The 15,936-nt window shown below is 39.8% G+C and overlaps 1 pseudogene; it reads right to left on the bottom strand.

Moving 5' to 3' along the window:
• Window positions 1–3,006: 3,006 nt before the first annotated feature.
• Window positions 3,007–6,010, bottom strand: LOC139325581 (zinc finger protein 271-like; annotated as a pseudogene).
• Window positions 6,011–15,936: the final 9,926 nt, after the last annotated feature.

Genomic DNA, 15,936 nt, shown 5'->3' on the forward strand with positions numbered 1-15,936 from the left:
CCCGTGATTCCGTTGAGCCGTTCTGACAGCGTTAATCAGCTGTCAAACGGCTTGAAAATCTCCCCTTCGGGAAAAGAAGGGGAGGAGAGCAGGTGGGTGAGGGTAGAGCTCCCTGAAAACCCCTGGATTAATTCCAGGGGTTAGGAGGGTGAGAGCTCCCCGTTCAGCCCACTGAAGCTCCGGATCCGGGGGGACTCTGTTTTTTTTTTTACAGAGCTAGGTGTTGCGTCCAATTTCTGCTGTCAAACAGAAGATTAAATGATTTCAAAAAAGCAGGCGGAACAGAAGCAGGAGGACAAGCTTTTTGCAAGTATAACACTTAACTCCGGGGATACAATGTTTCTAATTGGATTTTCTGAGCTGGAAGTTAAGATGGCGTTTCTTTGTTGCGATTTTAAAAGGGAAAGTTAGAAAAAGTTTTTGCTAATAGACTCGTGCTCAGAGACTGGCTTTAAGTTGCTGGAATAGATTTTGAAGAGCTGTTTGGGAAAAGATTGTTTATAAAGAAATTGCTGAATGTTGCTCAAAAGGATGGCTCTGACTTTATGATTTTATGGTTGTGGGAAGAAAGAAAATTTCTTTAAAATAAAATGGCTTCTAAGAAAGGAGATCTTGAAAGTGCTGGATGCTATTTGGAGGTGTCAGAAACGAAACAGTTGTCTGATTTACAGAGTTGTAAGGATTTTGATGCAGAACTTACAGAATTTATAAAAGAAGCCATGAATAATCATACTGCAGCTATAAGTAACCAAATAGCAATTCTTAAAGGGATAACAACAGAAATGACTGAGGAAATCAAAACAACTACGGAGCATGATGACAACTCAGGAGATATTGCAGCAGAGAGGGTGGAAGAATTTTCTCAAGAATTTTCGAGCTTACTCTCTGCTCTTTTCGGAAAAATTGATAGAATCCTTCAAAATTATGACTTGGTTTGGAAAAAAGTAGTAAATGACCAGACTTTCGAAGTTTCAGAAGATGAAGGAGACTTGTCAGTGGCATCTATACATTTAATAGAAAAGAAACAATTGAACTTTTCTTCACAAACTCTTGACAAACTTTGGTTTTACAGACGAAGGAATGAACTGATTTATATAAGCATGAAGAGGCGATTTGAGGGCTCTAAATCAGAGGAAACTTTTTTAAAAAGGGGACAATTTTTGCAGTTATATCAACCTCAAATTAAAATGAAAAACCTCCTCAAAATAGAAGTAGGAGGGATGCAGAAAGATTGGAAAAAATATAAAAAGAAAGCAAGAATGGAAGATTAACCTTTTCTTTTGGCTTTGTAGTTGTTCTACTCATGGTTAAAAATGATTATGTTGTAGGTATTATAACTACTGAGGGGGGGAAAAAGTATAAAGTTAAATATTGATTTTTAAATATGATGTACTAATGGTTGATTAATCCTTTTTGGTTTTTTAGTTTATGTATTAATGGTTAATTATGTTGTTGATTATCTTTTAAATTTTAAAAATTGGAGGGAGGAATAATGAAGGGGGGAAATTTAGAAACTTAAAAAATGTAGAAATTTAATTAGTGAATATCTAAGGTTTATTTTTTGTTATGAGATTTCAAAATAAGAAACCAAGAATGGAAGATTAATTTTTTTTTTTTTTTTTTGGCTTTGCAGTTGTTCTATTCATGGTTTAAATTGATTATGTTTTAGGTGTTATAACTACTGAGGGGGAAAAAGTATAAAGTTGAATATTGATTTTTAAATATGATGTATTAATGGTTGATTAATCTTTTTTGGTTTTCTAGTTAATGTACTAATGGTTAATTATAAAAATGTAGAAATTTAATTAGTGAATATCTAAGGTTTATTTTTTGTTATGAGATTTCAAAATATCTGAACTTTGAGAAAAATAGGAGGGGGAAAAATGTTTTTAGGTTTGAATGTTTAAGATTTGTTAATGGTTTTAAAATTCTTAGAGTTATTGGATTACATGTTACTTTGTGTTTATATAAAGGGAGGTTGATGAAATTGTAAAAGGGGAGTTAAGGGGTCTTGGGAGTTATTAAATCTTGCAGTTAGCTAGTTTATTTTAGCGAATGTTTGGTGAAATCTATGCCCTGTTTTTGTTCTGGGAAGTCGGGGGTGGGGGGTGGTAAGGAGGGGTTGAAGATTGAGTTTACCAAATTGATTTTTTTTTCTTTTTTTCTGATGATAGTATGAATGATTGTTTATATTGTATACTTGTTTGATCAGAAAATAAAAACTTTTTTATTTAAAAAAAAAAAAAAAAGAGAACTCACTATACTAGAATACCTAAATGGTGGTCCCCGATGGAAGCATCGATATACCCGAATACCCTCGAAATAGGAAAGATGATGCGGTACCAAGATTTATTGAATCATGAAGGCGAACTCATCTCAAGACAGCAACTCCAAGACTCTGGCATAAATAGCGATTGGTGGCCCTATACACAAATATACTCAAGACACACAGCAGACAAAAAGCAATATGGAATCTCGAATAATTTGAATGAATTGGACAAGATTTTACAAGGCCCAGAACAAAAGATGATAACCAAAATATATAACTATCTTCTTAGCTATAAACTATTGGAAGAAACAGTAAAAGAAAATATGATAAGGTGGGCCAGGGACATAGGGCACAACATTCAATTGGCAAACTGGGAGAAATTGTGGAAACAGAACATCAAAATGACAAGAGCCATACCCTATAAAGAAAATCTCATAAAAATGTTTTACAGATGGCACTTAGCACCAGCCAGATTAGCCAAAATATACCCGAATGCCTCCCCACACTGTTGGAAGTGCAAAACAAAAAAGGGGACATACTACCACGCCTGGTGGAAATGTATAAAGGCCCAACAATACTGGAAAGACATAAAGGGAACTATTGAAGAAATAATAAACCAACAAGTAGAAAACACTCCAGAATTCTTTTTATTTGGAATGATAACAACACAACACAACAAAGAGACAAAATATCTCATCATACACATTCTGACAGCAGCACGGTTACTGTTCGCGCAAAATTGGAAATCAGACCAACTCCCAACCAAAGACAAATTAATCACAAAGATAACAGAGTGTGCCGAAATGGATAGATTGACACTGGAGCTCCAGGATAAGGAAGAAAGTGAATACGATCTTGTGTGGCACCAGTGGTATCAATGGCTGGAAAAGAAAATCAGTACAAATATAGATGAAAGAAAATAGGGTAGAAAATTTAAAACTGGAAATGAATAAAGAGGAGATGCAAGATTATTTCTAATTTAAAACACCTGAATTGACAATGTATCATTCATATATTAACTTACAAAGCAATATATATTCTGATGATGACCAAAACATATATGTAAAATATGGTGTGGGTAGGTAGGTGGTGGGAATCTGTTTGTCTTTGTAATGTTTTTGTATTTTTTGTATTGTCTTTATATCTTTGTTTAAAATCCAATTAAAAAAAAAAAAGGATTCTCTTGTATCTAAAACTCTTTCCACATTCCAGGCATTTATATGGTTCCCCCGCCAGAATGGATCCTTTGATGTGTATAAAGATTTCCCAACTGACTGAAGCTCTTTCTACATTCCAGGCATTTATGAGGTTTCTCTCCTGTGTGGATCCTTTGATGTATATAAAGATTTCCCCTCAGACTGAATCTCTTTCCACACTCAAGGCATTTATGAGGTTTCTCTCCTGTGTGGATCCTTTGATGTATATAAAGATGTCCCCTCTGACTGAAGCTCTTTCCACACTCAAGGCATTTATGAGGTTTCTCTCCTGTGTGGATCCTTTGATGTATATAAAGATGTCCCCTCTTACTGAATCTCTTTCCACACTCAAGGCATTTATGAGGTTTCTCTCCTGTGTGGATCCTTTGATGTATATAAAGATGTCCCCTCTGACTGAATCTCTTTCCACACTCAAGGCATTTATGAGGTTTCTCTCCTGTGTGGATCCTTTGATGTATATAAAGATGTCCCCTCTGACTGAATCTCTTTCCACACTCAAGGCATTTATGAGGTTTCTCTCCTGTGTGGATCCTTTGATGTATATAAAGATGTCCCCTCTGACTGAATCTCTTTCCACACTCAAGGCATTTATGAGGTTTCTCTCCTGTGTGGATCCTTTGATGTATATAAAGATGTCCCCTCTTACTGAATCTCTTTCCACACTCAAGGCATTTATGAGGTTTCTCTCCTGTGTGGATCCTTTGATGTATATAAAGATGTCCCCTCTGACTGAATCTCTTTCCACACTCAAGGCATTTATGAGGTTTCTCTCCTGTGTGGATCCTTTGATGTATATAAAGATGTCCCCTCTGACTGAAGCTCTTTCCACACTCCAGGCATTTATGAGGTTTTTCTCCTGTGTGGATCCTTTGATGTATATAAAGATGTCCCCTCTTACTGAAGCTCTTTCCACACTCAAGGTATTTATGAGGTTTGTCTCCGGTGTGGATCCTTTGATGTATATAAAGATATCCCCTCTGACTGAAGCTCTTTCCACACTCCAGGCATTTATAAGGTTTTTCTCCTGTGTGGATCCTTTGATGTGTATAAAGGTTTCCCAACTGACTGAAGCTCTTTCCACATTCCAGGCATTTATGAGGTTTCTCTCCTGAGTGGATCCTTTGATGTTTATAAAGGTTTCCCAACTGACTGAAGCTCTCTCCACACTCCAGGCATTTATGAGGTTTTTCTCCTGAGTGGATCCTTTGATATCTATAAAGATGTCCCCTCTGACTGAATCGCTTTTCACACTCAAGGCATTTATGAGGTTTTTCTCCTGAATGAATTCTTTGATGTTTATAGAGGATGCTCCTATCACCGAAGCTCTTTCCACACTCCAGGCACTTATAAGGTTTCTCTCCTGTGTGGATCCTTTGATGTGTATAAAGGCCGCTGCTATGAGTGAAGCTCTTTCCACACTCCAGGCATTTATGAGGTTTTTCTCCTGAGTGGATCCTCTGATGTTTATAAAGGTTTCCCCTCTGACTGAATCTCTTTCCACACTCCAGGCACTTATAAGGTTTTTCTCCTGTGTGGATCCTTTGATGTGTATAAAGGCCGCTGCTATGAGTGAAGCTCTTTCCACACTCCAGGCATTTATGAGGTTTTTCTCCTGAGTGGATCCTCTGATGTTTATAAAGGTTTCCCCTCTGACTGAATCTCTTTCCACACTCCAGGCACTTATAAGGTTTTTCTCCTGTGTGGATTCTTTGATGTGTATAAAGGTTGCTGCTCTGACTGAAGCTCTTTCCACACTCCAGGCATTGATATCGGTTTCCAAGTGAGTGGTTTTTTAGATGGTTTTCAAAACGTCCATTTGTTCTGAAGGATTTTTCACATTCTGGGCATTTAAATGGTTTCTCTGCTGAGTTGATCCTTAAATGACTTTTAAGATGGTCGTTTCTTTTGAAGCTTTTTCTACATTCCGGGCACTGATGTTCCTTTCCTCCCTCCTGGATCCTGTGGGGCTTTGGGGGTCTTCCGAAGAAGCCTCCGCCCTCCAGGCCCGTCTCGGGGTTTCTGCCCATTTCCTCTTCCCCGCAACACCCTCCAGGCAGCTGCCTTTCCCGGGCTCCCCCTGGGCTCCTCCCTCCTGCAGCCCCGGAGCCCCCCGGCCTTTCCCCTCCGTCTGCCAGGGAAGCCACGCCGGGACCGGGCAGGGCTGCTCTGTGGGGCCCACTCTCCTCCTCCTCCTCTCGGGCGGTGCCTCTTTCCTGCATCCGCCGCCATCCTCCGTCCTCCTGCAGGGGAGAAAGAGAAGAGGGTCATGGCTGCGTCCCCTTCCCCACAGGGGAGGCCCAGGCCCAAGTGCCCCCGCCTCTCACGGGCCTCCCGGGCAGTCTCCAGGTGGACACAGCCTCCTTCCCAACATCCTGTCTCCCTCCCCGGCCGCCCCCAGACTAGGCCTAGGGCTCCCAGGCCTCCCGGACTTCAATTCCCAGCATCCCCTGCGCCAAACCTGCATCAAACGGCCTCTTCTGTCGCCGATTCAGGCAGCTCCCTTGTTGCCCGTTTTGTTTCCAGAAGTGGAGGCTTCACGCTCTTTTTCTCCACTAGTTCCGCCTTTTCCTTTGGATGATCCGCCCCTCAAAGTCCATTCGCCATCGCCGACATCCTGAGCGTGACCAATCACCGTCCTTCCTTCAACAAGCCAGATGGCGCCTGCGCAATGCCGCAGGTTATTACAGTCCGGGGCGGAGGTGGGACGGGGGGGGGGGTCTCCTTTGAATGTTGGAGTCCGGTCTTCCCCCTCCCCACCTCCGTATTGAGGCCAGCGGAGGTCAGGAGCTCTTCTGGGGCTGCGACGTTATACCAGTCCATGAAGGGCAGCCAGTTGGGTCTATTCTGGGACTTTAGGAGACCCTGAGTTTGAATCAGCCGCTCTTTCAGTCCAGCCCACCTCACAGGGTTGTTGTTGGGGGAGGAGAGGAGGAAGCTGTGCTGGACCTGAGGGGGGGAGGGGCTCCTCGGGGCTTCTCTTCTTACAGACGTTTCATTGCCCAAACTAACATCATCTTTGCTAGAAGCAAGAGAGACCCCTCATGGCAACCCTGAGCTACAAATATTCCCCTTCATTTTCTTGGATTTGTTCTCCACCTTATCAGTAAAAGTAAGAAAGGCAGGTTGCAAATAAATAAATATACTCTCTCCATGTGACTCTCTCAAGTGTGTTTCTAAGCAGCATCAACTATTTGATCCAGGACAATTCTTGTTCCTAGGTAGAAGAACTAGGAATTCATGCACAAAAGCAGAGCAACTCCAGTTAAAATCAAGCTAAGGATGAGAACCTCCTGCCAATGGATCCTGCTGGTGAATTTCTTCTCATTCCAAATCATTATTGTGGGAAAAAGGGAGCAGGAAATCATGCAATTTTGATAGGATCCAAGTTGGTTTCTCTCTGGGTCCCTTTAACTGCTGGATCCCTCAACATTTGGAACTTGGGCAAAAGAGGCTCATGTGCTTTGGGGGTTCAGTATCATTAAGCTGTAAGGTCCCAAAATATACTTGAGTCACCAGAATGCCAAAGAGCGAGACTCAAGACGAGGCTTGCAAAAAAAGCAGATTTTATTCATGGCCAAAAACAAAATACTGGGTGCGACTATATCCGGAACAGATACAATGCATGCGAGGAGATAGGCACCCCTTGGGGAAGGTATGGCGTCCTTTTACACCCTCAGAGACATCAGCTTAGTACCCAATTCTGGCCTCCTAGTTTAGATTTGTGTATTCCTTGTTGCCCTGCAAAGGAATAGAAGCCTCCCAATTAGCCTTATCTCTTCCTTTGTTCTCCCAATTGCTCATTTGGCCCCCTGGGCTGCAGGGAACAGATCAAAGGTGTAAGTTAGAGCTGAAGTATAAATTATCCCTTGGATGATGATGTCTGCAGTTCCAGCTGAGATGCCTACCATGCTTTTAAATGACAGGAGAAAAACAGGAAGAAGATGGATATGGGTTCAGATCAAATGGCAGGAACAAATGTTTGACAAATACCAGAGACATTACAGAGGCCTAATAACAGAATGTGTTTGTTACAGGAGATACATAAAGGCATAATATATGTGATTCAAATGCAAAGGCATATATGTATTACAGGAACCTCAATGGTTACAGAATCTGGTATACCAGTATATCATATTCTAGTATTCTTTATTATATCCTTATTATTTTTTCCCTTCAAAGCTATGCAATATTTTGTTTTGGTATAACTCGTTCAAGGGAGACAGGATTTTGTCCTGGATTGCTATATTGCTTTGGGATTCAGAAAAAGATGCCTCACCTAAGCAGAAATAATGGGGGGAGCTCACCTGGGATGGAAAAAAGCACAAAACAACATGGCAACACAAAGGGTGTGATGGGAAGTTTATCCAGAGCTACATGAATGAGTGGAGCTTCCGTGTCATCATATTCAACATGTATCATAATTTTCTTAGTACATATTTATCTTTCCTCTTACATTTACGTTTAATGTATTACAACATATTTTCCCCATATTTCTTATTTTTACATTGCCTATTGTCTCTATCCATTGATAAAATTGCTCCCATATGCTGCAACACTCCGATTCTTCCTTCCCACTAATTGCTAATACTAATCTACTCATTTCTGCACATTCTAATATTTTCTTAATTAGCTCTCCCTTTATAAGAATTTTTTCTGCTTCCCAATTTTGTGCAAATACCATTCTTGCTGCCGTTATTACATGTATAATCCAATACGTATTTTCTCTACTAAATTTCTCTGGTAAGATACCCAACAGGAACAGCTCCGGTTTAAGATCAATGTGTTGCTGTATCTATCAGTTTTTGTGATTATTGTGATTATTGTGCCCAATAATTTGTCGCTTCTGGACATGTCCACCACATGTGATAATACGATCCCGATGTCTGGTGGCATTTCCAACATTTAGTTGATTTATCTTTGAACATTTTTGCCAATCTATTTCCGGTGACGTTTGCCAACTATAAAACAAGTCACCGGAAAGATTGGCAAAAATGTTCAAAGATAAACATTTTAAAATAAATTTTGTACCAAGATGTTACACTGATTGATTAATGATGAATTGTTTGTTTAAAAATAAAAATATTTTTTTTCTCAAAAAAAAAAAAGAAGAGTGGAGCTTCCCTTGACAGAGGCAGTTTACATACAAAAATCTGCCTTTTGTGCCAAAATAGGAGAACTGGGCAGCTTGAGTCGCCTCCTTCAGACATTTGCCTGGCATTGGTGGGTGTGGAAAAGGCGGAGCAGGTGAGCTTTGGGAGGAGGCCAAGGGAGGCCTGCCATCTCTGAGGGAATTCTGAGGGCTTCATGACCTCACCCATGCAGGCTCAACTGCCAGTTACTGTCAGTTATCAGAGTGAAGGTGCCTTCCAAGAGGTAGGTTGGTTTCTGAAGGGCTCCTGGACTCTGGGAAATCTTCCCTCTATTTGTAGCCCATTTACCAGAGTTGTATTGCAAGGGTGAAAATGCCCATTTGGCCTCTTACCTGCCTGGGTGCCCCTCCAACCTCCCCCCCCACCTTGCCTAGGGAGGGAGCCTGGATGGGGGGGGGGAGTCCCAGTCCCAGAAGGGCCCCTCAACCTCTGCCTGTCAGAATGTGGGAGGGGGCCCCCAAAGGAGAGACCGGACCCCAAAGATGAAAGGGAGCCCCCCCCTCATCTCACCTCTACACGGGACTCGGGACTTGTGCAGGCGCCCTCTGGCTGCTTGAAGGAAGGCGGACGCTGATTTAGCTGATGAAGAGAAAGTCTAGTAATGGGGGACTTTAGCCTGACAACTGGGGGACACCCAGTCTCTGCACCTAGTGGGGGGATCAAAGAGGTCCCCAATGAGTCACTTAAAACATTCTTTTAACTGCCCATCATTCAGTCAACTCACTGCAGCTCCCCAAAAGCTGTTTTAAAAACAATACAACACATTAAAACATGGAAAATAAAAACAAAGAAAAGCCAGGCGCCAATCCATGCCTCCTTCTCCTTGTCTGATCTCCCAGCGCCTGGGGAAAAGCCGGGTGTTGAAGGCTGAAAGGCTGGAGGCCCTTTGAGAATCTGGCTCATATCTCACAAAGCTTCCTAGGCCTTAGAGAGTCCCTTTAGCAGTTTCTGCTGGAAGACAAGGGGACCGTTGAGAGAATCCAATTGACAAGAGTTTCTGATGTCTGGGGAGGGTCTTACATGGTATGGACAGTTCACACCCCCAACAATGGAGGCCAAATTAGCCCTAGATTCAGCCACAGCACACTTGCTTCACTTAGGCACTGAGAGGGATGACTATTTAAAGGCAACTTATTAGAATATTGTAGCAAAGACATTTCCCTTAATGAAAAGAGGGAATCCAGGACACAGAATCGAGTTTCTTTTTATACTCCACACAATAGAAAAAGTTGGGATATTCGAATAGAATAGAATAGAATTTTTTATTGGCCAAGTGTGATGGGACACACAAGGAATTTGTCTTGGTGCATATGCTCTCAGTGTACATAAAAGAAAAGATACGTTCATCAAGAATCATAAAGATAATTTTCCATTTAAGATACATTAATAATTTAGTTTATTCAGGTTGAAATGGAGCTTAGTTATGTAGCTTGAAGCTGTATATTCTGCAATATTTACATTTCTGGTAAACTCATTCAATGAATCCAAGCACCGCAAGCTGAAATATGGCAACCCTGAGCTACCAATATTCCCCTTCATTTTCTTGGATTTGTTCTCCACCTTATCAGTAAAAGTAAGAAAGGCAGGTTGCAAATAAATAAATATACTCTCTCCATGTGACTCTCTCAAGTGTGTTTCTAAGCAGCATCAACTATTTGATCCAGGACAATTCTTGTTCCTAGGTAGAAGAACTAGGAATTCCTGCACAAAAGCAGAGCAGCTCCAGTTAAAGAGGACTGGAGGCTCCGAATCTCCTGCCAATGGTTCCTGCTGGTGAATTTCCTCATAGAAATCAATAGCTCATTGTTGGAAAAAGGAAACAAAATCATGCAATTTTGATAGGATCCAAGTTGGTTTCTTTCTGGGTCCCTTTAACTGCTGGATCCCTCAACATTTGGAACTTGGCCAAAAGAGGGTCATGTGCCTTGGGGGTTCAGCATCATTAAGCTCTGCAGTATTTTGTTTTTGCAGAAGAGGTTCAAGGGAGGCAGGACTTTGCTTTCTGTCCTGGATTGCTGTATTACTTTGGGATTCAGGAAAAGGTGTCTCACCTAAGCAGAAATAATGGAGGGAGCTCACCTGGGATGATGGAAAAAAGCACAAAACAACATGACAACACAAAGGGTGTGATGGGAAGTTTATCCAGAACTTGGGCAAAAGAGGCTCATGTGCTTTGGGGGTTCAGCATCATTAAGCTGTAAGGTCCCAAAATATACTTGAGTCACCAGAATGCCAAAGAGAGAGACTCAAGACGAGGCTTGCAAAAAAAAGCAGATTTTATTCATGGCCAAAAACAAAATACTGGGTGGGACAATATCCAGAACATACAGATACAATGCATGCGAGGAGATAGGCACCCCTTGGGGAAGGTATGGCGTCCTTTTACACCCTCAGAGACATCAGCTTAGTACCCAATTCTGGCCGCCTAGTTTAGCTTTGTGTATTCCTTGTTGCCCTGCAAGGGAATAGAAGCCTCCCAATTAGCCTTATCTCTTCCTTTGTTCTCCCAATTGCTCATTTGGCCCCCTGAGCTGCAGGGAACAGATCAAAGGTGTAAGTTAGAGCTGAAGTATAAATTATCCCTCGGATGATGATGTCTGCAGTTCCAGCTGAGATGCCTACCATGCTTTTAAATGACAGGAGAAAAAAAGGAAGAAGATTGATATGGGTTCAGATCAAATGGCAGGAACAAATGTTTGACAAATACCACATACCTTACAGAGGCCTAATAACAGAATGTGTTTGTTACAGGAGATACATAAAGGCATAATATATGTGATACTAATGCAAAGGCATATATATATTACAGGAACCTCAATGGTTACAGAACCTGGTATACCAGTATATCATATTCTAGTATTCTTTATTATATCCTTATTATTTTTTCCCTTCAAAGCTATGCAATATTTTGTTTTGGTAGAACTCGTTCAAGGGAGACAGGATTTTGTCCTGGATTGCTATATTGCTTTGGGATTCAGAAAAAGATGCCTCACCTAAGCAGAAATAATGGGGGGAGCTCACCTGGGATGGAAAAAAGCACAAAACAACATGGCAACACAAAGGGTGTGATGGGAAGTTTATCCAGAGCTACATGAATGAGTGGAGCTTCCGTGTCATCATATTCAACATGTATCATCATTTTCTTAGTACATATTTATCTTTCCTCTTACATTTACGTTTAATGTATTACAACATATTTTCCCCATATTTCTTATTTTTACATTGTCTATTGTCTATATTCAGTCTCTATCCATTGATAAAATTTCCCCCATATGCTGCAACACTCCGATTCTTCCTTCCCACTAATTGCTAATATTAATCTACTCATTTCTGCACATTCTAATATATTTTTTTTATTGAAAAAGTTTTCAAATACAAATTTTCCCCCCTTTTTTTTCCCCCTCTCCCTCCCCCTCCCTAACCCCCCCTCCCCACCCATCCCCCCCGTGACTTCTTCATAACAAAAAAAAAACCAAATTCATAACAGATTACTTACTCCCTCCTCTAAATATTGACCTTTACTTGCTAAAAATATTATTAATATTAAAACATCCCCCTTTATCCATACATTTCAGAAAAGAAAAAAGAAAAAGGAAAAAAAAAAAGACATTATACTATAACATTATAGAATAACTTCTAATTTGGCATAATAGTATTATAACTCCCAATTTGGCAATAATCTGCCCTTTTTCTCCTCTCCCAAACTATATCCATATGTTATTACAACAATTCATGACCACCTTCCACTTTAAAACTATACAATAAATCCTACTTCAACATTTAATCTTCTATATATATTACTACAACATTTCAAAGCGGTCTTCCCCATAAAATCTAGTTTAACATTTATTCCACTCTATCCATTTCCTCCACTCCCCTAAATATATCACTTAAAAATCCCTTTTCTTAGACTAATCAATCTACTAACTAGCTTATTCACCCACTATCATACAAAATTACCATACACAACAATTCTTAATATCTATGATTCACTGCCCACACTACTTAAGAATATATGTCTATATATTCCATTATATCTAAATAAAAAAAAAAAAGACAGTAACTTTAAATTTATAGTCTATATAGTATCTTCTTTGAGATCTTTCCACTGGATTGATAGAACCAACATCCATAATAGGGTAACATAGCTTGATAGTGCAACAGTTTATTCAGAATCTTCAATCATGTCTGCCCCCATCAGTAATAAATATCTTCTTATATGTATAAAGATAAAAACAACCACCCGAGTGACATTATAATTATATTCCATATAGTAATAGTTGTGGATTTCATCAGGATTATTGATTCCCATCATCGTAGTGGGTAACAACCCGATCTTCTGCATGCCCCAGCAAAATTCTCTTGCCTTGTGATTCAAGATAATTATCATATGTTTATTAACACAAAAAGAAATTCCAAAATGGATAATTCAAATCCATCAGTTTAAGGCTCTTTTCACGTCCCCGGATTACGGCCATGCAGAGATCTGCCACAATCCTCAGGATAATATTAACCATTACGTCGCCTCTTTTATGTTTACACATAATCATTCATATTTTAAAGTCACTGGCTTCACTGTTGCTTAATTTAAAAATTTCTATTTTTATGCATCCTATTTCTTTTTTTCTTTTTGTGGGTTTGGTTTCCATCCTGGTTTCCTTTCTACAAATTGTATATCATCTGGTCGGTTTTCGTTCTGCTTTAAATGGTCTTGTTGGTTTTGTTTTTGTATCTCATGTTTCTTTTTTATCTCTTGTATATCCCCTAATTGGTTTCCATGTTTGTCCTTGCCTTGATCAATCATCACATTAAGGTTAGATGCCACTTCTCTCAAATTTGTGGATAGTCCAGCTGGGGTGTCCGATAAATCCAAAGGCAATTCATCTGGTACAGTTTCTATAATTTGATATTTTACCTTTATTTCCAGCTCCTTCTGCTTATCCTGTATTATATCTGAAGATGTTAAGTTCATTTTCAACCTATTTTGATAAAATTCTTCCGCTCTTTCAACAGTATTTAGCTGGTATCTTTCTCCTTGATATCTGAATATAATACCAACTGGGGCGTCCCACCTAAATGGGATATTTCTCTTTTTTAACTCATTCACCAAAAACCCAAATTTCTTCCTTTCCATTAATATCTTAGGTGGGAGTTCCTTGTAAATCCAAATCTTTCTTCCATACAATTGCAAATTAGAATTGAAGGAATTTTGCACCATATTATTCCTAATTTCTTTATCTGTAAAATAAATCACCACATCTCTAGGCAGTTGCCTTTGCTTGGCAATCCAGGAATTTATTCGGTAAACTCTGTCAATCCTACAAAACACTTCCTCAGGTTGAACCTTTAACATCCCAGCTAGAATTTCAGAAGATATTTTCCTTAAATCATCTCTATTATTTTCCTGCAAGCCTCTTAATCTTATCGCATATTCTGTGAAATTATATTGTACCATTAAAATCTCTTTTTCAATCTTCTGTTGCAAATTTTCTACATTACCAGACTTTTGATCAGCATCCATTTTAGGTTTTTCTTCTGAACTATTATCCTGAGTGTTTATCAGATCATTTTCAATTTTTTGAGTTCTATTGTCCAATTTATCTTGAATTTCTTCCATTTCAAACTTTAGTAAATTAATATTTGTGTCCAACTGTATCATAAATTCTGAAAAACCATTAGCCACTTTTGAGAATTTTTTATTCAAAAAATCAAACTTAGATTTCACCAATTCTTTAATTTCCTGCTTAAATTTTTCAAGTTGCTGATTCACAATCTCATCCCTTCTTTCAATCTCCTCTAAGAGAAATTCTATTATATTAAAATCAGGTTTCTGAGACTGAAGAATTGAGACTTGTTCCTTTAAATTGTTAGTGGGGGAATCCCCCCCCCTAGTTGTTTATCTGACTTTATAAATTTCAGTGCCATGTTTCCGCCCAGGCAGGCTTTGTTAAAAAAAAAAAAAAAAAGAGAGAAAGGAGAAAGGACTTCTTTCCAATCAACAACAATATCAAGTCTCCAAGGGAAAAAGAGAGAAAAAGACACAGGAGCGAGGTTTTGTCTACAAATGTAGCCAGTGATATTTATTCCGCTACATTGTAATAATAGAAAACGGAAGGATTTTCCCTTTCAGCCTCTCCTCCAGCCGCGGCAGACGCCATTTTAAAAGGCTTTTTTTTTTCTTTCCTCCTTCTTTTCCTTCTTTCTCTTAAGTAATTTTTAAAAAATAAGTAAAATACTTGCGATTCAATATTACAGGTCCAGCTCACATTTTCTTTGAGTAGTCTGTTAAATTTGCAGGCTTGTTCTTGACGCCTGGCTCTGCATTAGCAGAGGTCTCCCAAAGCCCGGAGCAGCGGCTGGGGATATGGGGCATCTCATCCGCTCCGTCCCAAAAGTAAAGGAAAAACTTTTGGGACTCCGCAGAGAGGTCTACCCACCCCTGCCGGCTGTATCTCCGTTTCCTCATGGAAACGGAGTTTTTTCGAGCCGCCATTCCGTTGTGAAGGCAGCTCTGACAGGCAGTGGAAGCTGACGATCCCAAAGGAACGTCTGGCAGCGACGAGCAGCAAACCGGAAGTTTCTAATATTTTCTTAATTAGCTCTCCCTTTATAAGAATTTTTTCTGCTTCCCAATTTTGTGCAAATACCATTCTTGCTGCCGTTATTACATGTATAATCCAATACGTATTTTCTCTACTAAATTTCTCCGGTAAGATACCCAACAGGAACAGCTCCGGTTTAAGATCAATGTGTTGCTGTATCTATCAGTTTTTGTGATTATTGTGATTATTGTGCCCAATAATTTGTCGCTTCTGGACATGTCCACCACATGTGATAATACGATCCCGATGTCTGGTGGCATTTCCAACATTTAGTTGATTTATCTTTGAACATTTTTGCCAATCTATTTCCGGTGACGTTTGCCAACTATAAAACAAGTCACCGGAAAGATTGGCAAAAATGTTCAAAGATAAACATTTTAAAATAAATTTTGTACCAAGATGTTACACTGATTGATTAATGATGAATTGTTTGTTTAAAAATAAAAATATTTTTTTTCTCAAAAAAAAAAAAGAAGAGTGGAGCTTCCCTTGACAGAGGCAGTCTACATACAAAAATCTGCCTTTTGTGCCAAAATAGGAGAACTGGGCAGCTTGAGTCGCCTCCTTCAGACATTTGCCTGGCATTGGTGGGTGTGGAAAAGGCGGAGCAGGTGAGCTTTGGGAGGAGGCCAAGCTTCCTAGATTAGCCCTAGATTCAGCCACAGCACACCTGCTTCAATTAGGCACCGAGTCAGATG

This window comes from Pituophis catenifer, unplaced genomic scaffold (genome assembly GCF_029215685.1).
Source record: "Pituophis catenifer annectens isolate HBS135680 unplaced genomic scaffold, rPitCat1.0.hap2 SCAF_17, whole genome shotgun sequence".
In the NCBI taxonomy this organism is placed as follows: Eukaryota; Metazoa; Chordata; class Lepidosauria; order Squamata; family Colubridae; genus Pituophis; species Pituophis catenifer.